The 25772-nt window shown below is 34.4% G+C and overlaps 2 protein-coding genes across 2 annotated transcripts in view; both read left to right on the top strand.

Moving 5' to 3' along the window:
- Nucleotides 1-25772, top strand: part of LOC143372216 (uncharacterized) — an 86005-nt gene that overhangs the window by 19918 nt on the left and 40315 nt on the right. The window lies entirely within an intron of this gene.
- Nucleotides 6736-25772, top strand: part of LOC143372241 (uncharacterized) — a 154411-nt gene continuing 135374 nt past the window's right edge. Inside the window, exon 1 of the mRNA XM_076818294.1 lies at nucleotides 6736-7501. The gene's annotated coding sequence lies outside the window, so the exon portion shown is untranslated. The remainder of the gene's footprint in view (nucleotides 7502-25772) is intronic.

The raw sequence follows: 25772 nt of genomic DNA, 5'->3' as shown, positions 1-25772 counted from the left end.
TTGTAGGGTAAACCAACCAGTAACTGGGCTTCTACATGCTTTGCATTTTATAATCGTATTTTGAAAAATTATGACAAGAATAAGTAATTACATTTATAGAAATTTCAAGAAAAATAAATTTAAATGCAATTGAAACAGTTGTTTCGTTGTTATACATACCTAAATATATTCAAGTATTAATCTAGAAAAATTATTGAACTTTCTTTATTTACTAAAATCAGCAGGAATGAGTAATAATTTAAATCTTAATAATTAGTAGTACATAGTTGTATTTATTGCACCATCCGTACTTAAATGAATAGTAAATTTAATGTTATCAGGTACAATGTTTTTCTATAAATATTATTTAATATATTATAACTAATAACAGCTCAGGTAATACAATATGTCATTAATAAAGTTTTCACTATAACTTTTTTGCTGGTTCTTTTTGCAACAACATTAATGATTTGGCTTCTTTCCTTTCTTCAATTTTCTTCATTCTTTCTTGTTGTTTCAATAGTTTTTGCCTCTCTTTTTCAACCTTTTTTTACTGTGTTAAAAATTTGTCGTCTTCTTTCTTCTTTCTAATTTTCTCCTTTTCTATTTTCATTTTCACTTGCTTTTCGACTCTCAGTTGCTTTTTGATTGTTGCCTCTTCAATCTTAATACGCTTTGCGTTCTCGTTAGTTTCTATGGTTTGCTGCCATTGAGTACCAGAGACAACAGATGGAGTTTTGATTTTACGAAGTACACTTGTTTTATTTTTTGGATGTAACATAGCATCATCAGGCCAATACAAGATTTTTTGTATGGATCCAGTTGTTGATTTTTGTTCCTCTAAATTTGTAATGTCATGCAGGGGATTCTTCGTTAACAATTGACTAGAACATTCTCCTATCTCTACCTTGAAAGTATCCTTCCTTGATTGCTTGTTAGTTGTCAGATCAAGGGGTTGTAACGAAGAAGGGGCTATCTGGTCATCCTCCGCTAGTATGACAATATTATTTAAAAACCTGTTCGTTAGAAATATTTGTAATTACATCTAAATCTAAATTTAAGACAACACAGTCTTCATTTACTACAGTGGAACCACTGTTACTTGACTCAATCTGGAAAAAACCATCTAAGTATAAGTATTGTTTTCATGCATACAATTTTTTGGCATTCTGTAATAAATATTTATTTCATGTACATTCTTAACCCGAGAGTAGGCGCACCAAATAACTTACGTTAGTAGGCGCACGTCGGTCATTTCGACCGATGGTAATGTAATCAGAAATAACTTAATAAAAGGACCAAAATAATATAAATAATGCATAACATTGTATTTTACTTACTTCAGAATCGTTATACGTAAATAATTTTCATTTTTTATGATAAAATGATTAATCGTATTATAATATTATGAGTTCTGGAAAATTTATTTTTATACAAATGATGCATTGTAATTGATTTTAAAAATAAAATGTTATATAAAAATTTATGCGAATGCAAAATATAAAATTATATTGTCTATTTATCAATTTGAATTTATCACTTGATTTTTAATTTTCAATAATAGCAATTATCTAATATATTTTATATTTATATTTGTTTTTCAAAAAATATACTTATAAATTTATGGTTTCATAAACGTATTAAATATTTATATTTTCCTCGGATTAGAAACTGCATCTTGAGAATAAAGAATAAATACTTACGTTTCCTCCTCTACATCTGATATCTCTATATCCGCAGAATCAATTTCCGAATCTGTATCGTGATCGGATTGTATAACATAATCGGAATCTTCTGCGGAATCACTGATCTCGTCTTCAATGTTTTCAATCAATAAGAAATCTCGGAAATTAGTATTAGCCATGATTGCCACACAGTACGCGTCGTATGCGGCAGACGAAATGAGACTAACGAAATGAGACTAACGTTAGCAGGCGCGCTATGGTCGAAAAGACCGACATGCGCCTACTCCTGGGTTAAAACAGCTTATAAATTCCTCTTAATATTAACTAATACTGTGAAAATTATATTGGAAATTAGAAATAATTATATATCTAAATTTTATCAAAATCGGTGAGGAATCGCTAAAGTAAATAATTACCGATGTAACACTTTGTTAAAAATAAAAAACTGATTTATAGATATGGAATTTAAAAATATACAATCAATAAATAATGATAATAATGATATGATAATAACAATAATATATATATATATATATATATATATATATATATTATATATATATATATATTATATCATTATTATATTAATGATATAATATATATGTATATATATTATTATTATTATGTTATATATATAATTGTAGATTTTACATTTGCGGTTAATACTCCTGGATCAATGCTACTGTCATTAATTTCTTTCAACTCGTATGCAGTATAACTGCTACTGCCAAACTCCATTTGATTGAACGTTGTGTCATTGTGTACACTATCGAGATCATTTGAGGAGTTGTCTAGAATAGGATGCGATAACTTGTACCATATTTCGAAGAGTCCTTCAAATTTTTTTAATCCTTCCCATATAGGGTTTGTATTCAACCTAAATGCCTCAAGATGACTTGGTGTTAAAAAATTTTCAAATACTTTCAACGAGTTGTTTCCTATTGTTTCATGAGTATTTGTACTAAAATCCAGGGCATTAACATCAAAAGGGTACAATCCGCATTTCCTAAAACCATTTTCTAACATTTTTTCCATCCTCATACTGTCCAATGTTCTTTTCAATAATGGAACAAATTGATATTTATGGATGCCAACACTAATTGATGTTTTACAATATGCTTGATATGTTTTAAGCCGATGTGCTTTTAAACTTCGAAACACACACACTCATCTAAAGGCTGCATAATGTGCGTAGCATTTGGATGCAACGCTACAAGAACTATCTTACGGTCCAAACAGAACTTGCTCAAGTGTAATGTCATATGTGAACTATGCCCATCAACATATAAAATTACAGGACGTTTAATGTTATTTTTTGTCAACCATGGCTCAAAAATATTGGCTATATATTCGTAAAAGTTTTGGGAAAGCATCCATCCATTTTTGGAAAATTCAAATGCAAAATCAGGAGGTGCCATTTCTGCAGCATTCTGTGGTAAAGATTTTCCAGCAAAGAGGACGAATGTAGGAGCAAGATTGCCAGCAGCATTGGCTGTGACTAAAATTATTATATTGTTATATTGGCTCTTATATTGGCTTTTTCATTATTACCAACTATGTTATATACATTCTTGCAACCTTTCGGCGCAAGCAGTGATGAAGGTACAGAATTTAGAGAAATGCCTATAAATAATACATATTTTTTTAGAAAGCAATGAAGCAACATTAAATAAATTTTTTTTTTTAATTAACTACTGTTAGTACCTGCCTAGTCACAGTTGAAAACTGTATTGGGTGCAATCGACATAATACCTTCACCAATAAAATGTTCACCAACTTCTTGAAACCACTTACGTATACTATAATCTGATACTTTGGCTCTATTTAATGACACATTTTCAGACACTCTTTTAACAACTTTTGTATGTCGTTTTAAAAATCCATCATACCAGCTTCTGCCTGGCGTATTATTAATAAACGAATTCTTCCTTTTTAAATTTACGCATATCACCCGAACACTTTCCAATAATTGCGCCTTTGTTACTGGAAAACCTTTTACGCAACAATGAAAAATCCAATTAACAAAATCGTTTTCTTCATCAGCAGTGAGGACAGGTGCAGGGCCAGGTTTTTTATCAGCATAAATGCCTAACTTTTTAGCTCTTAATGTGCTTTCTGGTATGTTATACTTTCGCGACACTTCAGAAATTCGTTTCCCATTTCGCATTTCTAGCAGCGCAACAGATAAATGTTCTTTTAAATAACATAGCCGTTAGCTTTTTCTTTTATTTCTTGATTCCTTATTTTCACTTGAATTTTTTGTCGGCATGCTTACAGAATTACACGTGATTGTACGCACCGTTACGTACTTTGCAGGTTATTGGTATATACCAAGACGTCAGTGAATACAGTCGTTGGTCCGCAGTAATACACGAACATGATGTCAAGTAGTGAACCTAATACTGCGGTGAGAAATAAAAATTGAAACTAAAATGTAAACTAAAATTTACTGTTTTTCTGAAAAAAAAATAACTCTTATTCTATCGAGCAATACCGGTACAGTACATGTATTACTGTTAATAACAAAAATATAAGTGTTTTTCAAGTAGGTGTTCATGACCGCCATATCGGAAATCGACCGAAGTTTCGCCTTGACGAATTTCAACTACGATAAAAGAATTAATAATAACTTTGCTGTACATACTTATTAATAAATATCTGTAATAGAGCTTAAAATAATTTTATCAAAAATTTTCAAAAGATTATGTACTTTCCAACACTAAATATGATCTGTTTTAGAATATCCGCAGTAATCGGGACATCCGCAGTAATACCCACACCTACCCTAGATGAAGCTTGTCAGTAGACTAACGAACAGTTTACTTTTGTAACAATACGCATATAGTTAAAAAGTTCACCCTTGCTGAACCCTTTAAAATTCCCGCAAAACTTCGCGAGCTGAGTGTTTCAGCGCTCCACGGGCACGAACCGGCGCACAGTGGTACATAATGACATGTTTTCTTCAAATCACCCTACAGGTCGTAATTTTTCAGAAAACTTGACGATTCTTTTTTTAAATTTTTCGCAATTAAATTCTTTATCGATCTATCTGGCCGAAATTTTGAATTTCGTTGCTGATTTTTTTATATTTAGCGAATTATACAGCACTTTTCGAAGATCAGTATCTGTGGGCTTTTTGGCCGCCTGTTCCGAATTTAAAGTCAGATTTTCGAAATTGAAGCTGGTAAATCCAATATGTTGAAGCAGAATTTCAGAAAATGGACTTATTCGAAAGAAACATAGTGCGTCTATATGTTCGGGGACGCTGATTACGAATATGAGGTAATTGTTATAATGATCAAATTTTTTATTTGTACCACAAATCTAATACCGTAGATCAAATTGTAAAATTTAAAATGGCGGATGGACATTCGTATTTTGACAAATTTTTACGCTTCTCATAAATGTGTACGTGATTTTGCATATTTAAGCTTATTCGTCTGTGTTCATACGCGTTATTATAGTCGACTTTTCGGATTCAATATTGATGAACAAGATTTTTAATGTTTGATATTTTTAGAAGACCGATTCACTTAACGTTTTACCCCAGTTGGCTTTAGAAATCCGATTTTATTACGTGCAATCTTGTTTGAGGTGCAGGATTTGAGCTTCTGGAAGCAAATCTCTGATTTTTTTATTTATGTACGTGTTTAAAAATATGGAACATTAAATATCCTGGTCATAAATATTGAGTCGGAAAAATCAACTATATTCGGCATATTGGATTCACCACCTTCAGTTTCGAAAATCTTACTTTAAATTCGGAACAGGCGGCCAAAAAACCCACAGATACTGATCTTCGAAAAGTGCTGTATAATTCGCTAAATATAAAAAAATCAGCAACGAAATTCAAAATTTCGGCCGGACAGATCGATAGAGAATTTAATTGGGAAGAATTTAAAAAAAAATCGTCAAGTTTTCTGAAAAATTACGACCTCTAGGGTGATTTGAACAAAAAATGCCATTATGTACCACTGTGCGGCGCTTCATTAAAAATCTCCATTAAATCGCGCAACAGTTCATTTAGACCGCGAACTTTCAACTGAACGTCGTACAATATGATTTTGCACCCGCGTCGAATTTATAAAGATTACCCGATGCATAAACGATCACTTGTAAAATATCCAACTTGAATTGCAATACGTGGATGGGCATGGGCAAGTCTAACTATTGATAAAAACTTCCAGTTCGATGATATAGACTTCCCAGCGAGCACGGACATGTACGAAGTTTCACGAATGTTTAAATCGAATGACGCGATGATATCTATTATTTCTTTGTTACTTTTTAGATAATTCTCCTCGCACGCAACCACGCATTGTGCAGACAACTATTTACATTACAGTATTTCCAGAGAAACTATTCAAACCGTTCTATTAATTTAAAAAGAAAAAAGCCATTTAATGTTTTTCTTAATAAAAGTAAAAAACGGGCAATTACTTTAGTATATATTACTGTAAACATATATTCCTCGTGTAAAACAATTTTTTACACAACGAAATACTTCACTAATTTTTTAATGCAAATGTATGAATGTTGATAAAAATAAAAAGAAATAAGCGGGACCCGTATAGGTTGAAGAAATAGGTTTGCCTCTTGCATAGCTTGTGTCTACTTGATTCTAAAATACCAGTGCGTTTTGTGTCATGAATAATAATGCAGCTGTCAATTGTAGTAACAACATATGAAAGTGAAAGTAGAATTTCAGAGTTTTCTTTCGCGTGAGGCATTCTTGCCGAATCGGTACATCACGGGAGAAACCCAAAATGGTTATGTTAACACTTTATATTGTTTTCGATCTCCTTACTCTACAGCTTACCTGCTACTATCTACCGCAAATAAATCGTATGCATCTCCGCAATAAGAGTAAGCAATACCCACCTACGTTTAAATTATTTTACGGAATTGTGACTCGCTAAAATTTAAAAAACGCTCCACATAAATAATTCACGAACCAGGTAGGTTTAATAGCTTACAACAACATAACCCGAGGGTTTAAGTTTTGGTAGGAACACTTTAAATTTTAGTAGCACTCGGAGAAGTATTAAATTATTATTCAGGGACAAACAACAGTTAAAGCTGACATAAGCTTTGAAAGATTTAATGTTCATATACACTCAGCAATTGTGCTTGTTTAAATAATGATATTACTAATTATCAACAGAATGTGAGGGTGTGTTTTTTTTTTTACTTTTGTAGTTTTTCTACTGTTTTAACAATTTCAGATAGGGAAGGATTTGGTCGCCGTATGCACAGTTATTTAAACTGTTTCCCAACTTTTTCAATGCATACGTTGAATGTGAACATGCTTATTTGAACACAATGCATATTTTGAAAGCTTTGACTTTTTTTTCAATATACATAGAAAAACACTTTACAAGGCGTTCATTCCGTATGTGCATCACCTTAATGTATGTACCTGGAAACCACGCCTTAATCCTTAGCTCTCACAATCAGGCACTGGGTATAGTAGTAGTCGAGTTTTTCGGCAGGGGCAAGCGGCGCTGTGTCACAACACACAAGTATTATACGTTCGCGCCAACGCATTCGAGTCGGTTCGTTCGATCGGTTAGCATCGCAAGGACTATAGCGTGCCATCTGAAGTCTTCAGTCGATTTCGAGTTAGCTTCTCTTACAACAATTCGATTATCGGATGTCCTCGCGCCTTTAAATCGCACAACTCCTAACCGAATCACCGCGTAAAGAAGCTTCTGGAATATAAAGGTGGTTTCCTAAATCAAAATTGCGCCTAAATTCCGTAATCGAGTGACCTAGACGGTTTTCACCTACATAATCGCTCAGCCACCAATATCACGAGTCCGATCACGTGCTGACCGGTAAGTACTCTGACTTTCTTGCGGTACCGATTATCCGATATTTATTATCCTACTATCCACAAGTACAGTTTTCTATAATACTCTGTCAAAGATTAACGTTTGCAGTCCACTAAATGCGTGTTATTTAAGAACGACTACTTCAATTAAGAGATATAAGAATTATGAAAATAGTAAAAACGACATTTGCTTCCGATATGTGCGTTAAATCGTATTATAATATTATAGATTATAACAATCTTTTAATATGACTTTAATATTCATTTAATATATGTTTCTACATATAGTTATTCTAGAGACCTATTTACCCTTGTTTCTTTTTTATTTTACATCCATGTAACAATGGCGTTGCATATAGGACTTGACTTGGGATAACTATTTCCCTGTACGTCTGTTTGTTGCTAATTTTCACTAAACCTAATTTTATTCGAAAAGGGTAGGGGTCCACTCGATATAAGGATTGCAAATACAAATAGTACGTAGAGTGACTCGTATAAAAATGATATTAATACAATACAAATTATACGAGAAATATTTGCTTTAAAGTGTGGCGTCTTGTGGTGGGAAAGATTCATTTTCAGGTTGGGGGACCAAGAAAAGTTTAAGTCACTACTGGTTTTCGAAACAAAAATTATTACTAAATTAAGTTTTTTCAATGTATGTAATGTATATAAGTAATTATTTCTGTTATAAAATATTCAGGCAAAGTCACAACAAAACGAAGCCATTCGTTTCATATTTTCTTCGAGTTTATTGAGAAATTTAGAAATAAAACGTATACGAAGCAAGCCGTTTTTTCGTTTTACAGTGCCGGATTCAGATGCCTCTCTGTTTGAAAGTCAGCTTGTCGACAGCAGGTATTCGCTGTTTCTCAAACGTAACTGTTAAACCCTTTCTATCTATCTTGAAAAAGAAAAGAGAAAGTATACTTTACTTCGAAAAGGATTGAATAACCTTAACGTGCCCTTAGTGTGCATATTTAAAAGAGACGCGTTGTCACTACATCAATGTCCCTTTCGAACTGAATTATTCGTACAATTATAGTTTCCTGATATATCCTCCAGTTTTAGAGATAATTGTGTAAATTACTTCATAGGAATCGTTTTCTTTTAAAATGTACGAAATACAGCAGTGTATTCACATAATATTCTTGCCATGTAAAAATCACTTGTTATCACAACATGAAGATAGAAGCAAAAAAATTCCTACTTAAAGTATTTACGGATTACTACGCTAAATAAACATTTTCTGCACATTTCTATTTTCATATTCTCAGGATTTTCTAGTATTTAAATCAAACGTGAATATACGTAAAGGACTCGGTTCATAATTTTGCGAAGAAATTGTGGATTAAGTGATCCAGAATTTTTGAAGGTATTAATCAATATTCCATATTTATCGATAACTTTTGTGTAAATTTAATCCATATTAAATATCTTTTTAAAGTACTTATACCGCGATTTCGATTTAACTCGAAACGTCCCGTTTCGGTTTCCGATAGTTTGACGATCTTGTAGATATTAGTAGTTTTCTGCGGCTAATAATAATGAGGGTAATAATGCTTAATTGAATATTATCATAACTACATCTTATGTTAAAACTAAATCGCGTTACGTCGCATGCATATATTATCATAAGAGGAGAACGCTATTAAAATCTACAAATATTTAGTATGAAAAATTTTCTGTAGGTACCATATTTTCTTATAAAAATTTGTCAGATTACAAGAATATTATACAGAGTTGCAAAAATAGGTTGAAGTTAGGGATTGCAAAATTACCGACTTTTTCGATTACCGGTATTCGGTAAAATTTTTAACCAAAACCGGTTTACCGATAATTTACCGGTATTTTTTAAGGTATTGAAAATATAAGAGTGAACATTACAAGAAAAAACTTTTTTTAACTCTAATCGAGCATTATAAAAAATATATGGAAATAAAACTATTCTGAACATAAAATATAAAATAATATAACACAAAATAGATATATTTGTATAACTATTGACAATACTTATTAATATGGATCGTCACCACGAAAACAATGAAAAGAATCTTAACTTACATACATAATTAAATATTTTTTATTTAACAATTCTTTTTATTAAATAAGCACGCCAAAGCATGCCTAATTCGTCTAAACTTTGTTCTCCTGATCGCTACCTAATTTTTGTACAAAATAATCCAGCCACGGATAAAGCGCTCTCAGATTATACACTTGTTGGCCGGGTAGGCATTAAGAAATCATATGCCATTCATAGTATATATTTTCTCCTTACTTTTTCTACTTGAAAATACGTCCATGTTTTCATGACTGATTCAGATTCTTAGTTTTCTTTTGGATCAGAGTTGGTTCTTCATGAGATGGTTCGGTTTCCGTCTTTATTAGTAATTGAAGTGTTTTGTTACTGATAACGTAGTAGATGTCGATGGAATTAATGAACGCATATATGCGCTATATTGTTATATGTAATTTATCGAATTACCGGTAAAAATTTGGCGAATTACCAGTAAAAATTTTAGGTTATTTCTCACGATTTACCGGTATTACAATCCCTAGTTGAAGTACGGTTAGGATTAAATGTAGAAGGATGAAAGTAATAACACAGTTCGACAAAATTTGACTTTTTTTCGGACTTGTAACATTCAATAGCCGCTTCTTATAGATTTTTGTGCGCTGAAAACGAATCCGCAAACCATTGGTCGCCATCACCCTCAGTTTTTGAGAAATTCGATTTTGAAAAAAAAATGCAATTTCTCAACTTTGAATATCTTTTGTGTCGAAACGGTAATACTTATTCGGTTGCTCGTCGCGTCAAATTATTCTATGAACCCTCCCGAATACAACGATATAAGTTATTATTGCATTATGAACATTTAAATATGTTTAAACATCGATCAAATGGAAAGGGACACCCGAAATGCACCCATTTTTGAGAGATATCTTTCAATTTATTTCCAAAACTAAGGGTCCAGGAGGAAATCTGACTATTCCACGAGATGCAGCAGACATTTTCCTATCGGAAAGCATCAACGGAAGTGGTAAGTCACGTTTTGTTTTTAACACAGAAGCGAAATAGTTTGGCAAAATGCGCGGTGCCGTCAGTGGTAGTCACGCGCGGTAAGCGATTGTGTTACGCTGAGGGGCAGTGGATCGCGTGCCGCCGTTGACAACCACTGTCGGCACCGCACGTTTTGCCAAACTATTTCGCTTCTGTGTTGAAAACAAAACGCGACTTATCACTTCTGTTGATGCTTTCCGATGGAAAAATGTCTGCTGCATCTCGTGGAATAGTCAGATTTCCTCCTGGACCCTTAGTTTTGGAAATAAATTGAAAGACATCAAGAATGGGTGCATTTCGGGTGTCCTTTTCCCTTTGATCGATGTTTGAACATATTTAAATGTTCATAATGCAATAATAACTTATATCGGGGTTCATAGAATAATTTGGCGCAACACGATTTTTTTTCAAAATCGAATTTCTCAAAAACTGAGGGTGATGGCGACAAACGGTTTGCGGATTCGTTTTCAGGGCACGTAAACCTATAAGAAACGACTATTGAATGTTACAAGTCCAGGTGGCTGTCGAACTGTGTGATACCTATATGTATTGCTTTTGGTGACGATAATAAATATTCGCATCGGATAAAAGGTGGTTTACGAGTAGTTTAACTGTCGATTAAAGTTTTCATAATTATACAACGCGTAGAAAATACATTTAATACTATTCTTTCGGAAACACGTAAACAAACAAGAGTGTACGATAAATATGTGAAATGACGTTGACGATAAATCCTATGATTCATAACGTGTGCATCCAGATTCCAGGCTTCGTCAACCTTCGGCAATCTCCTCGACATAAGAAGCCAATGTCCCTCCCAAAATCCTTTCAGCTTTTTTTTAACTGGTATCTCGTGGTCGCATTACGCGTGCGGTAAGCTTACGGTGTGGATTGGAATATTAACTCCATAAACGGATCACTATCAACTTTTTCGTATAAATTGATGATGCTGCAAAGACGAAATCAGACACTCTAGAATTATTAGACCTTTCTTTTGATTTGTTTTATTGCATTTATTGTTGTACAGGATGCGCCGCAATGAGTAGTACAGCCACGAAGCCGAACATTTTAGATAGAAAAATAAATCGAAAAAGGATAATAAAGTTTGAAAAGTCCCCAAGTACGGGTACAGTCGACTAAAAATTAGCAGAATATAACAATAAATAACGTACAATTGTAGACAAACGGGTCTTTGGTACACAACTAAATGTAAGTCGAAATTGTAGAATACCTTTCCCAAGGGACGGTTTACGTTTGAGAAAATTGAAATTGAAGTTCACTACGATCCGGTTTCATTTTCGAACCCCATAACCTCGAAAATAAAACGCATAGCAATGACCTATTTTTGCACAAGTTCCTATATGTACCAAAATATGGCCGGCAGTTATTATTTAATGTAGATTAACTCATTGTGCAGCAATGCTCTTATTCCACCTTTTATTATGCTTTATTGAACCTCTATTGTTCGAAATTAACATTATTTCTAACGACATACAATGGCTCACAGACATAATCGTACACTCTTTAAAATCGCATAACTTTTTTAAAATTAATCCAAACGACTTGAGTTTTTTTTAGAAGCTAGAAGGATTAGTTTGATAAGTGACGTGATTCGTCGTTTTGAAAAAAATGCACTTGGTCGGAAGAGCAAAAAAAAAAATATTAAAGGTTGTTTTTTCAACTTTTTTTTGTGAGCCTATAATGAAAATTCAAAAAACCCGTTTGTAGATTGAAGTAAGCTATACGTGTCTAAAATTTCATGAAAATCGGTTAACGTTGTTCTGAGCTATAGACGCTTAAAGATCGCAGAATAAGGTCGAGAATCGCGGAAATTCCCAAAATCAGCGATTCACCCATGTAGATTTTTTGTCCCCAAGATGACAAGATTATCCTAAGTGGGTAATATATTTTTATGTTAGATTACAAACTAGCAGGCACAACACAGAACTCATTCTTAAGGAATCTTACAAAGAAATAACTTAAGTAGTATAAGAAATAAGAATACGGAGGTAGTTGAAAAGTTCCCTGTTATTTGTGGAGAACATTCTCTGTCACTTTTACTTTCCACACTGGTAAAAAGTGTTCAGTGATAGTTTCAAGGTCTCTTGATAATTTGTGGTTTCTTCTTTAAGAAGAATACGCAAAAAATAACACAAAGTGAATGAAAAAAAGTAATTTCAAATGGACGTTATTTATTTGCGTTTACAAATAGAGATACCAGCGTAGATAAGAATAAATTTCAAATAAAGCAAAGAATATGGAAATTATTTTTTTTTTAAAATAAATGTAAGATGTACTGCAGTTTTGATTAGGTCGCAAATATTCCATCGATTTGTTATAACAGTGAATGATGATTGCAAGAGTAAGAAAATTCTTATGAGCGGTAGTTTTATACACCTCATTTGAAGTTGACTAACAATACCTTTTGAAAAAAATATGTTTACATTTTAAGAAATATTTATTGTATTGGGTTGTTATGTATATTATACATCTATAAAAATTATAAGTTGCCAGCTGAAAGTACTCAGCGCTGCCCGTGTCATATATCTTTATCGGTGAAGGAAGGGGGGGGGGGGGACTTTTTAAAAAGATTTCTTATCGAGCATCTAGGTACTAAGAGGAACCTACCTACCAACTTTTTCAGATTTTTTTTATGGGTAATCAAAGTAAGTGTAGTATAAAAGTTTTTCCTAAAATCGTAATCGTCCTTTTAACTACATTTACAATTTTTTTGGTCGTGAAAAAATTAGTATGGCATGTCTGTATGAAGACATGAAGATTGTGCGTTTTGCCATGATGCTGCCACGATTCTGCTCTTTGTAGGCATCTGAAACAAATGATTAATGAAAAATTTTATTCAGTAAGAATATGGCTAACGTCTGGATCGAGATTATTCATTGAAATTAATTTTTCACAAAATTGCATCATGTTGAACAGAAAACTCCGTTTTTTCACCCTCAATTGTGGTACTAATTTATTAATTAGGAAGACAATTTTGCAGATATTTTTATAATTTCGATTCAGGCAAGAATGACATCGTTTCGGAATATCTGTACAAAAGGACATTGACATCGTATGCATTGTCATGGAGATGTCGTGGCAGCTATTTCGGGTACACGTGGTCTCGAGAAAATAGCGGTTAAAGTTTTACTTTAAGTTTAGATAGAATAACGAGAAATTAGAAGCACTTACAAACAATCAGCAATACAAGCGCCATACAGAGGTCCCTCCTCTTCTTCAAAACATTCCAACTGAGCCGACTGTTCATATCTGTGAGCAATTCGAGCCGCTTTTGTTGCGTTTGCCATGCGTCGCTCAGATTTGTTCTGACGCGCCATAGCCTGGTTGTTGATAAAATTCTTTGTTTCGGAACCAATTTCGATTCCTATTGTGACCATCATTTCTAAAATCGAGCTTAATCCTTTAATAAATATGCAAAACACCAGAAATGTTGCAATCTCAATTTGGCCGGCGCGGAATGGATGTGCTTCGAGGCAAAAGTCCATATTAGAGAATTGAGACTCTCATTACTGTTTTGCGTGTTGGCTCCCAAACATCTCTCTAGTAAATCGTGTGAGGTCAAACCCTCATATAAATCGGCTGTATTGTTAACTGGACTGTTTTATTTAGAGGCGGTTTATCATGTGTGAAAAACTCCAGCGTACCTGCAGCCTCTGTTTTACGCCACTTGTGGTTTCCTTTAAACTTCTCTAACTTCATCATTTATTCGAATTTCAAAAAAAGAAACACGCGAGGAATATATTTCTATACTACGAACATTAGAAAAGTGCAAAAATCAGAAAACAGATTTTTCGGCACTTCTAGACCAGAATACCCCCTTAAGGTAGGAACACACGACGCGACGCAATGAAACGTGATACGTGTTGACTCAAATCAAACGTTGCTATTTTCCATTGTTTACCATGGAACAGAAGCATATGTATTATTAACACCCGACACGAGGTGCCGCGTTCACATACCACTGATCCAACCGATCCGGTTCAGCGTGTTGTCGATGGTGGGGAAAACATGCCACCTGACTCGTCGTGGCCAATGTGCTTCTAGTAACCCACGTGCTCACACGCGTCAGTTTGACGTTTCATAGCCTTAACTTACTTTACCTTATCACTCAAATATCTGCGGATGTCTCCTCGCATCGTGTGTGACATATACAGGGTGTCCCACTAAGGAGTGGACAGCGCGATATCTCTTAAAGTATTGTCGATAAAAATATAAAAAAAATAGGGAATTGCATGGTTCGAGGGGGCCCATTTATTAGCGCGAACGAATTTTGTTTTCGATTATTATTTTAAAACATACGATGGTCAAGTTCGGTTTTTCAAATGAAACTATTTTTTTTGAAGACCTGAGTTGATAGTGCGTTCCAAGACAAATTCAATAAGCTTTAATGTATACACTTTATTTCCACTGGTTTTTAAGATATTGCGCTTGCAAATTTACTAATTTTCACTGCAAGAAACCCCTCTGAAATGGCAAAAACCGGGGGCGGTCGTACTGGCGCCACGGGTGGCACTGCCTGTTGAAATGGATACCTACCTGCCAAAGGTCTACGCCAGAAATGGCAGGCCCAAAGGCTGGACAATTCTTTTCCGTCAGGAATGCTACTTAGGTAGGTACATCTGCGGTATCGAGAAGCGCATCGTTACTTTTATTTCGCACTTGCTTCTACGCTCGGATGGCCGGTTCTTTTGTGAGGGATGCAAATCCGATTGGTTCTGATACAATTTGCTCCCTATGGTTGAAATTTAGTCTAGCAACTTTCACTCCTCCTAACCTAACCAATCCAACTTGCATCCCTCCCAAAAGAACCGGCCATCCGAGCGTAGAAGCAAGTGCGAAATAAAAGTAACGATACCTACCTAAGTAGCATTTCTGACGGAAAAGAATTGTCCAGCCTTTGGGCCTGCCATTTCTGGCGTAGACCTTTGGTAGGTAAGTATCCATTTCAACAGGCAGTGCCACCCGTGGCGCCAGTAAGACCGCCCCCGGTTTTTGCCATTCCAGAGGGGTTTCTTGCAGTGAAAATCAGTAAATTTGCAAGCGCAATATCTTAAAAACCAGTGGAAATAAAGTGTATACATTAAAGCTTATTGAATTTGTCTTGGAACGCACTATCAACTCAGGTCTTCAAAAAAAATAGTTCCATTTGAAAAACCGAACTTGACCATCGTATCTTTTAAAATAATAATCGGAAACAAAATTTGTTCGCGCTAATAAATGGGCCCCCTCGAACCATGCAATTCCCTATTTTTTTTATATTTTTATCGACAATATTTTAAGAGATATCGCGCTGTCCACTCCTTAGTGGGACACCCTGTATACAGTTTGCATCGTGTGCGGACACGTTGGATGGCGAGGCGTTTCAATAGTATGTTCCTACCTTTATAGATATTCATGGCGTAGCGTGTGCAAGATAGAGAGAGAGAGAGACAGAGGGGGGGACACAGAGAGAAAGAGAGAGAGAGAGAGGTAGTCGCCGGTTAGGCATACGGCATGGTGGGAGTTACCCCTTACTTGCACTGAACGCTCAATATACGTATCTGATCCCAACTATAGTATTGCCGTGTAGTATTGAAATAAAAAATATATAGGATCTCAAACGTAACTAGACCAACCTATATCTTTAAAACGATTAGAGATAGAAAAGAATAGAACGTCATAAGGCAAAATTAAAAAGTGCAGAATGCCGCATATACTTATATTACTTTTATTCGCTTTTAAGTACTTATCGGTGTGTCTGAAAAATGCACACTTGCACTTTCATCTTAAATGGATTCTCACGCTTATGGGTGCACCAATCAATACAGGTTTCCACCCTCTACAAACAGATATTAAGGTACAGTGACTCGCATTAATATTCGGACACTTTTTAAAATCGCATAACTTTTTTAGAATTGGTCCAAACAACTTGAGTTTTTTTGAGAAGCTCGAAGGATTAGTTTGCTAATTGACGCGTTTCGTCGTTTTGAAAAAAAAATGTATTTGGTTCGCATAACGAAAAGAATAGTAAAGGTTGATTTTTAAACTTTTTTTGTGAGCTTGTAATGAAAATTCAAAAAACCCGTTTGTAGATTGCAGTAAGTTGTATACGTGCCTAACATTTCATCAAAATCGGTTAACATTGCTCCGAGCTACAAACGTTTAAAGATCGCAGAATAAGGTCGAAAATCGCTGATTTCGGGAATTTTCGCGATTCTCAACCTTATTCTGCGATCTTTAAACGTTTGTAGCTCGGAGCAACGTTAACCGATTTTCATGAAATTTTAGGCACGTATACAACTTACTGCAATCTACAAACGGTTTTTTTTTAATTTTCATTACAAGGTCACAAAAAAAGTTTAAAAATCCACCTTTACTATTCTTTAGCAAACTAATCCTTCGAGCTTCTCAAAAAAACTCAAGTTGTTTGGACCAATTCTAAAAAAGTTATGCGATTTTAAAAAGTGTCCGAATATTAATGTGAGTCACTGTACTTATATCTTAAACCTATTAGTTTAAAAGATACTTCAATTCTAAGATTGTTCCATCATTTAGGTGTAGTAGCACATTTAGACGCCTTGCCATTGGATACATAGGCTATAAGACATATTTGACTAGTCCTCGTCTAACTGTACAAACCACATTCGCGTAAAATGGATTCTAATTTATATAAATGTGGTACTAGTATTGGCTATTTTCGCTCAGGATACATTTCCCGATACAGCCCTGTAGCCTCACAAACATTCAGATTGCATTTACAAAGAACATCGCCCAACTGTGACACTCCGAATTTTATGAAATTTGGCATAAAAGTAGGAAATGTAAAAAGTATATATATATATATTTTCCCTATAAGTTTTATTTACATATTAAGCAATGAATGATAAACTTTGAATGTAAATTACATCATTCTGCTTTCAGGGGCGAATCTACACCTCTAGTTCGGTGTTTAATATTGTTTACAACATTGAAAATTAATGTTACAGTTGTTTTACATCAACGTACTCTGCTCCATGAGAAGAAAACGAGTTTAAAAAACCATGTGATGTAAACGCATCGGTTCGACGAAAAAATTGTTAAAGTTTACGCAGAAATTAGTGTGTAGATTCACTCATACGTACAAGCTCTCAATAGGTATAGTCTATTACCAGCCCTATTTTGAATTACGTGCGAATCCACAAAGAGGCATAAATCCAACCGAGCAACCCCCACGCGGTATGCTTTGAGTGATGTCAATGCCGGCGGTACTGCATTCAGGTCTCTCACGCTGTCGCTGATGCCAGAACGGAACTTTTTGCGAATCGGTAACTTTAAACATAGTAGCCATAGGTTAAAAATTCTCGCAGCGGATTCCCCTGGCAATCAAAGTTAAACCGCTTTAAAATGAGCTTAAGATCATGATGTTGCCTAATTAAATTTGTGCAAATTTGAAGCATATCTTCGAAAGGACCTGGTGCACCGAATTGTAACCAAACTGAAAAAGGAAAAGATGTGTCTTTAAGAGGAAAGACTGATCTTTCCATTGCTTTGGTGTTGAGCATCCTATGACGATTCCTACGCTGTCTAGAAGCACTTAAGGGGAAGTTCCGGTCTAAAAATCGATTTTTATTTCATTTTTCGAATGTTCAACCTTTTAGGAATACGTGATTAAAAGGATTTGTTGAAATTAGTAAAATTCCCGAAGTTATAGGCATTTGAGTAGCGGCAAATGCATGCGCAACAACCGGCCACTCGGCGCCCACGTAAAACTTTAAATGCGTATTTCTCGAAACAGAGTTCTCAAAACGATGGGACCTGTATCTCCAACAGTTATTATCCGATTCGACTGAAACTTTTTATATTTTGAATAATATACTTCTGACTACGGAGCATACCAGAAAAAAATGACAAAAAATTGAAAATTTATAATTTTCTAAGCCGTTGAAAGGATGAAAACTATAGGGGAAAAGTAATTTCAAACTTCAAGTGTCGTTCTTTTCTAAAAAAATGTCATTTTTGTAACTTTTCTGCCCCTCTTCCTTAGCCAGAAGTATATTCTTCAAAATAAGAAAAGTTTCAGTCGAAACGGATAATAACTTTTGGAGATACAGGTCCCACCGATTTGGATCAATTTGTTGACGCCTTGACTTTAACGACTCCCCAGTGCCGTCTGCAATGATTAATTATAAAACAAAAAATATATTTCTATAATCTAAGACATCCTTAATACAATGCAAAAAGTCCCATTAACTTACATGTAGTAGTTTTCCTTTAATTAATTCCTAAAGATCATCTATTTTTTGGGGCTCTAGACTGGAAGGTCCCTTTAAAGAGTTTCAAGACTTCACGCTTCAATGAATTTTCTGTGTTTCAGCAGTTAAGAATAGGGAACCGGGGAGGCAATGTGGCACTAGCCATATTGAAAAGTGAAAAATGTCAAGTTTCGCATTTGTCATCGGGACCTTCACAAAAGTGACTCCAATTGGTCCCTTGTATTTTGCCGATCAAAATGACACCAGAACCGACATAATTCGGACTCTAATTAACGAAATTACATATAAAATTAATTTCAACAATTTAAAGCCAACTTCGTTAAAAGTAATCCGATTTACATGGAATTTGATGTATTTTAATCAGGACAATTTCAGGAATCCATTGATGTCACTTTCATAACGATACGATGATAAATAAAGGATATGACTTCTTGGAAAATCGCCTGAACGACTCTAGACACACGTGCGCGTCGAAGCCGGCGAGCGGTGAAATTTAAAAGACGCCGCTCAGCCAAGAGTGAAATACCCACTACTGCATATTAAAATTGCTATATTTTTCATTTGATCTACGCGAAAGTGGTACCAATCGATTCTTTAGATTTTCCAATGAAAATGATCCAAATCCGACCTCGATCGGACTATTATTAACGAAGTTTGCTTGAAATTCTGCAAATTAATTTTATATGTAACTAGCATAAAGTAACCGGCGTTGCTCGGGTTATATATCTTTTTTCGATGAAGGAGAGGGATTTTATAAAAAAAATTTAGCGACCACCTAGGGGCTACGAGGGACTTACCTACCAAATTACATGGTCATAGGAGAAATCCGAAGAAATCATCATGAGACCGCGAGTGAGTGAGTGAGTGAGTCATGCCAGTCAGTGGTATTTGGATTTTGCATATATAGATTTTGTTAAGTATAGTCTGAATTAAGTCGTGTTTGGTTTCATTTTCATCGGGAGAACACAAGGAATCAATTGGTGTTAACATTGTGAAGATCTGATAAGAAATGCGGTAGTTGGCATTTTTCATTTCTTAATGGCCAGTGCAACATTGAATTCCCGGTTCTTTATTCTCAAGATCCGGGCACTCGTTTGAGATGGTTACCACGCAAAAAGTGTTAGTAAGAATAATTTTGCATCAATCTAAATGGGGTAAATTTATCGAGTTAACTGGTCACAAGTGCACTTCTAGCAAGACAAAGGCCCGAAGTATAAATTATTATTATTATTATGTCTATATTATTATACATTACTAATCGTATTTAATTAAAGAATGGCTATTATATAAGACAATTTCACCTCTGAAGTTGCCCAATATCAATCATATTGCAACTAAAGCAACGTTTATGAAAATATTTAATTTCAAAGAAAAATAATTTTAAAATGATTTACTGGAAGAATGGGGAAAAATCCATCAAATTATAGCGAATATTTTAGTACTCTACCAAATATTAGTTATTGTAAATTTTGTGAATTTATTAGACAGAATTTGATACATGAATCCTGTTTTCACGGCGATTTCTGTACTTACGATTATTTAGGAATTCTATACTCTACATTGTAGTTTTTACTTAATTCTTCATAAAAATTCTGTTAATTTACTCTCTCGATGTATTTGATTGTTAAAATAATATTATATTAACAAACTTGCCGTCATCTGATTAAATAGAACGTGCCACGGTGTATCAATATCTACTTTTTACTTTTCTTCCTTTGAAGGAAAATTATATGTGCTTTCGAATAAAAATCTTATATTATTTACAGACATGGATTCCACGTTTACAAAATATTTCAGTCATTAAGAAATACCTAGCAGTTTAGGATTTCCATCGCACCACCTACTGGAGGTTTTTTTTTATTACAAACGAAACAAAAATTGCGTTAAATACATTTCTTAAAACCTATTCATTCGTTTTATATGAAATCGAGTAGGAGAATACAATGGAGTGACACTGCTTCAAAACACCTCGACTGAAAGTCGATTTTCTCGAAAATGAAACGCAATATCAAAAAATTTTATTCCTTTTTTTCGACTTATTTACTTGTTATAAATAGAAAAGAAAGAGTTACTTTTTTTACATCGCGCTTAATTTTTCGAGAAAATCAACTTTGAAATTCTTGACGTTGCGTTCAGTCTCGTATATGAAAACCTACCTTAATGAAAATCAGGAGCGATTTGGGCGTAAGTGGAATCCGAGGATAATAACATGTAAAATATCCGGCAATCTTATAGGTTAGATAAAAGTAAAGTAAAAAAAAGCTGGTTAACCTTCGTCGTATTGGAGAAAGGAGCAGTAGCTTATCTGGAGTCGCCGAATTCTGTTCACAAAGAAATGCCCAACGATAAGTTGAAGAGTATTGAAATTCATCTCTCACATTATAAGAAATTCCGTTTAGGTTAATGGACTTCTTATAGCCACCAATATGATAAATCGTTTGTAATTATCGACGGCCAGTAGCAATAATCATTATAAAAACAATTCTTATTTAGCATTTTCGAAAATGAGATTTTCATGTTTAATCTGATATCATACTTTCTAATCCGCAATTAATTCACGGCTCAAAGAATGTGGCATTATTTTCAAAAATCACTTATCGTTTAAAAAATTCGGTCATGACATGATATTAATTTTAATTCGTAAAATAATTAACTTTCAGTTAACATTCCCCCGTATTTATAAAAGAAATCAATAATTTCGCTGGAATCGAAATAGCGATTTGACTAATTGTTTATCATGTAAACCGCAAATGTTTTGATCGTAATCAACGATACTGTGATCTCATTACTAAAGCTATCAGCGGTAAAATTTTAATAAATGTTGTCTGTCCTTTGATGAAGCACTAAAATAGTAAAATAAGGTAAATGGCCCAGTGGTGGAACAGTTAAGGAAGCAATTGAGATAATTGCAATTTCTTTTATATTTAAGCAGTATAGAATTATAATTAAATATGATTATTCGAAAGCGTAAAATTTCTACTTTCAGATAAAGTAACAAAAATCTACATTTGTTAAAGGAAGAGTTTTAATTTAATTGAAACACGAAACTGCTCATATGGCCCAGTAATTAACTGAAATTCATATCGTGTCCCAGACATTAACTATCAGTGTCCCAATTATTGAATATATATTTAATTTAACTATTTCTATCAGTTAATTAAAAGAAATCAATATCGTTATATTTTGGGGTAATGAAAACATTTTATTTGTAATAAATATATAATAAATAAATTGTGTTAAATTCTTTATTATTTACCCGAATTAATTAATTTGGGTTTCTTTAGTCGTTTATAAAATTGTAGGTTACGTTAATATTATGACGACTTTAAGATCAATTATCCTAATAATTCTTAAACAGTATTATATTTTTTATAGTTATTATTAACGTAAATATATAGGATACTAAAAATACTTACTTCAGAACAATAAATGTTAATAATCTCAAAATTTCACTGAGTACTGGCGTCTCTACCAGTGTTTAAACACCATTAAACACGCGTTTAATAACTGGTCCGTGTCTTGTTTTCGTGCACTAGTGGATAAACGCAACAATTTCAATATTAAAAACAAAAAATTAATTAAGAGATCCAATTAATTTTCAATTCTTCAATATTTAATAAATCCAAAACAACTAGACTAGTTAAAAAAATTATAAAATAATAAATAATTACAACCTTAAAAAAAAATTCTCTCGCTTGCTTGAGCCCATTAGGTAAGAAGCGAGATTGAAACTGTCGAAGCTTTACTGTGCAATAATATTTTTGCATGATATAACAATTCAGTTACGTAAGCTTATAATTGTATCTATACAATGCTAATAGATTTTAAAATTATATTTCGATCAATTTAAACGTTGCAAATTAGTAAAACTGTTATTATTAACAAAATTTCTTCTCAATTTTTAATTATTAGGCCTTGTTTAAGCTCTGGGCCATTTACCTTACATAAAAAACGAATGGATTAACTATCAAAATCCCGACAGTTATTTAAGTTAATGTGAGAAGATTGGGAGACATCTTTTTTGCTTTAGGGTTCAGGGAATAAAATTCTACAAAGAGTTAGGTTTAGTGTGGTCTGACGACTTGGACTTATAATTAGAGGCAAAGGTAGCGCTGTTAAAATGTAGTTTATTAAACATGTAAAAATGACGGCTCTCTACACTACACTCATTACGGCTAGTATCCATGCAAAATGGATACGCACACACACGCGCACACGCACGCACATACACTGTAAGCCAGAGTCACATTTCATTATCCAATAAATCTATAATATATTTATGCACCACAAATATTTGTTTCACCCACGCAACATAATTTAACAACCACTATTGGACAATGGTTTACATTTGTATTTAAGAGAATACAAGACAAGGTAATCCCCATAAAAAAAACTTTAAAAAAGTAAAATATTATGCCAAGTACATGAAATCAAATAAATCACAAAAAATAGAAGATAATTATAATCAGAATATTAAAAAAAGAAATCAAAATGAGCTGCAAATACATAAAGGTGCTTTCCCGCAGGATGCAAAGGCGACACTGTGTAACACAATAAAAGACAAAAAAGATGGCCGGGCCTGGAAGTCAAGTACTTGGCGTGGCGTGGCAAGGTATTATTCTCAGATCGTCAGTACCCATACACCTTCCCTCTCGCAGGCTTTCAGATAATTTGTCAATTTAAAACTCTGACAATATATGAGTACACTTTCATTATTTTGCGTTTTTAAATAATTCTAAGATCATTCATCGACACCAATACCTTGCCTTTGACAGGCGTACAGCTAATAATTCATCAATTTAAATAAAACTTTGACATATTGCGAACACTTTCATTAGTTTCCGGTTGTTAAGTAATTCTTATTCATCAACACCTTGATCTTGTGATTATTATTATCTTCTATTTTATGTGATTTATTTGATTTCATGTACTTGGCGTAATTTTTTTACTTTTTAAAAGATTTTTTTATGGGGATCTCACTTCTTTTTACAAAGATAATTTGCATAGGGAATGACTTCAGGCAATTATTAATATTATAAATTACAAAGGTCCATCATCAACAGCAATGAACAGCCTTATCACGGGACAGAATTAAGGATAAATTCTGCGCAAGTTTCACAACTACGAAAACAAACCATGTGCACCTCATTGCCGATCTATATGCATTATATGTATAGTACTTTGTGTATAGTACAAGAAACACTCATTAAATTCATGCATTATCGAAGGTGTCCATGTATCAAAATAACTGAATAAGTCTGCAAGGGAGAGTGGGGGAATTGCTGACGCGGGGTAACCCCGAACACCGCGATATTCGCTGAATACGCTTGTCCTATCCTCCCGCGATATTGTTACATATAATGTAATTAGCTATGTTTACTATTAAAGGTCGGTTTATACAGCGACCGAGCCGAGCCTTCCGAGCCTTCCGAGCCTCTATAGTATGCTTATGGACGGCGCCGGCAAGTTTCCGCCGAGCTCGGTGGAAGCTCGGAGGCTCCCCGCTGGGCCCGAGCTCGGAGGCCACTCGTTGAGACGACTAGACGGACGGACCGAGTCCGTGCCCTGTCGAAGTGCAACGCTGCTGGATTTTATGCTCCGAACACGTAGGGTAAATGCGAGCGCCGCGGTCGATCTACCTACTGGCGATTAGTAAGGCAAATAAATACAAAAGTGAATAAATAAACTAAATAAAAAAAAGTAATAATAAAAAATAAACTTTGTATCTATATAGTTGGAACGTATGCACCGACATTGTTATCCAATCTCTTCGCAATGACAAACATATACTTTAATAACTGGTATGTATTAGCACTGCCTAAAGTGCAGTTTTTGAATTACTTCTCCAGAAGCCAAACAGTTGAATGAATAGCGTCATTTCGCTTCCTTCTGTGATTTTTTTTATTTATAGGCTATAAAAGATAAATCGAGGTTACATTTAACCTCTTTTCTCAACCAGTGGTGTATAGAATCGTATTTTAAAATATACGTCTAAGTTTATTTTCGTTTAATATTTGGGATAATAAGATAGTAGAGATATTGAGGGACAATGCAGTATTTGGCCATATTAAATCTTCCTCTGAAAGCTAACGAGAAGAGCATCTGTCGCTGCAGAAAGGTGAGATGGTTAAGTTAGGATTTTTTTATATTTTTTATTATTTTTTTTTTATTTAGTTTATTTAGTCACTTTTGTATTTATTTGCCTTACTAATCGCCAGTCCGTCTAGTCGTCTCAACGAGTGGCCTCCGAGCTCGGGCCCAGCGGGAAGCCTCCGAGCTTCCACCGAGCTCGGCGGAAACTTGCCGGCGCCGTCCATAAGCATACTATAGAGGCTCGAAAGGCTCGGAAGGCTCGGCTCGGTCGCTGTATAAACCGACCTTAACCCGGGAGTAGGCGCATGTCTGTCTTTTCGACCGACGATTTCATATGTTTTGAAACATGATCCATAGCGTTCGACTGTTTACTTTTTCCGTGGAGCTATTCCTCTTTGAAGAAGTTCTTGACTTATTTATTTTACGGAGCGACACTTAGTGCACTCGTGTAGGTTTTAAATCATACATTTTTACGCGTCGGTCTTTTCGACCATAGCGCGCCTGCTAACGTTAGTCTCATTTCGTTAGTCTCATTTCGTCTGCCGCATACGACGCGTACTGTGTGGCAATCATGGCTAATACTAATTTCCGAGAGTTCTTATTGATTGAAAACACTGAAGACGAGATCAGTGATTCCGCAGAAGATTCCGATTATGTTACCATCGGTCGAAATGACCGACGTGCGCCTACTAACGTAAGTTATTTGGCGCGCCTACTCTCGGGTTAAGGAAATTGTCATGCCGGATGGCTCTGCGCAACTGCAACGACGATGGTCATGAAATGTTTTCGTAGCTTTTCTTATAATTTTGCGCTCGAGTATTTTGAGTCCATAGTGCATTAAAACTATACTACTCAACAAAGTATATTTT

This window comes from Andrena cerasifolii, chromosome 8 (assembly GCF_050908995.1).
Source record: "Andrena cerasifolii isolate SP2316 chromosome 8, iyAndCera1_principal, whole genome shotgun sequence".
Lineage (NCBI taxonomy): Eukaryota > Metazoa > Arthropoda > Insecta > Hymenoptera > Andrenidae > Andrena > Andrena cerasifolii.
This window is presented reverse-complemented; position numbering and strand designations above follow the sequence as displayed.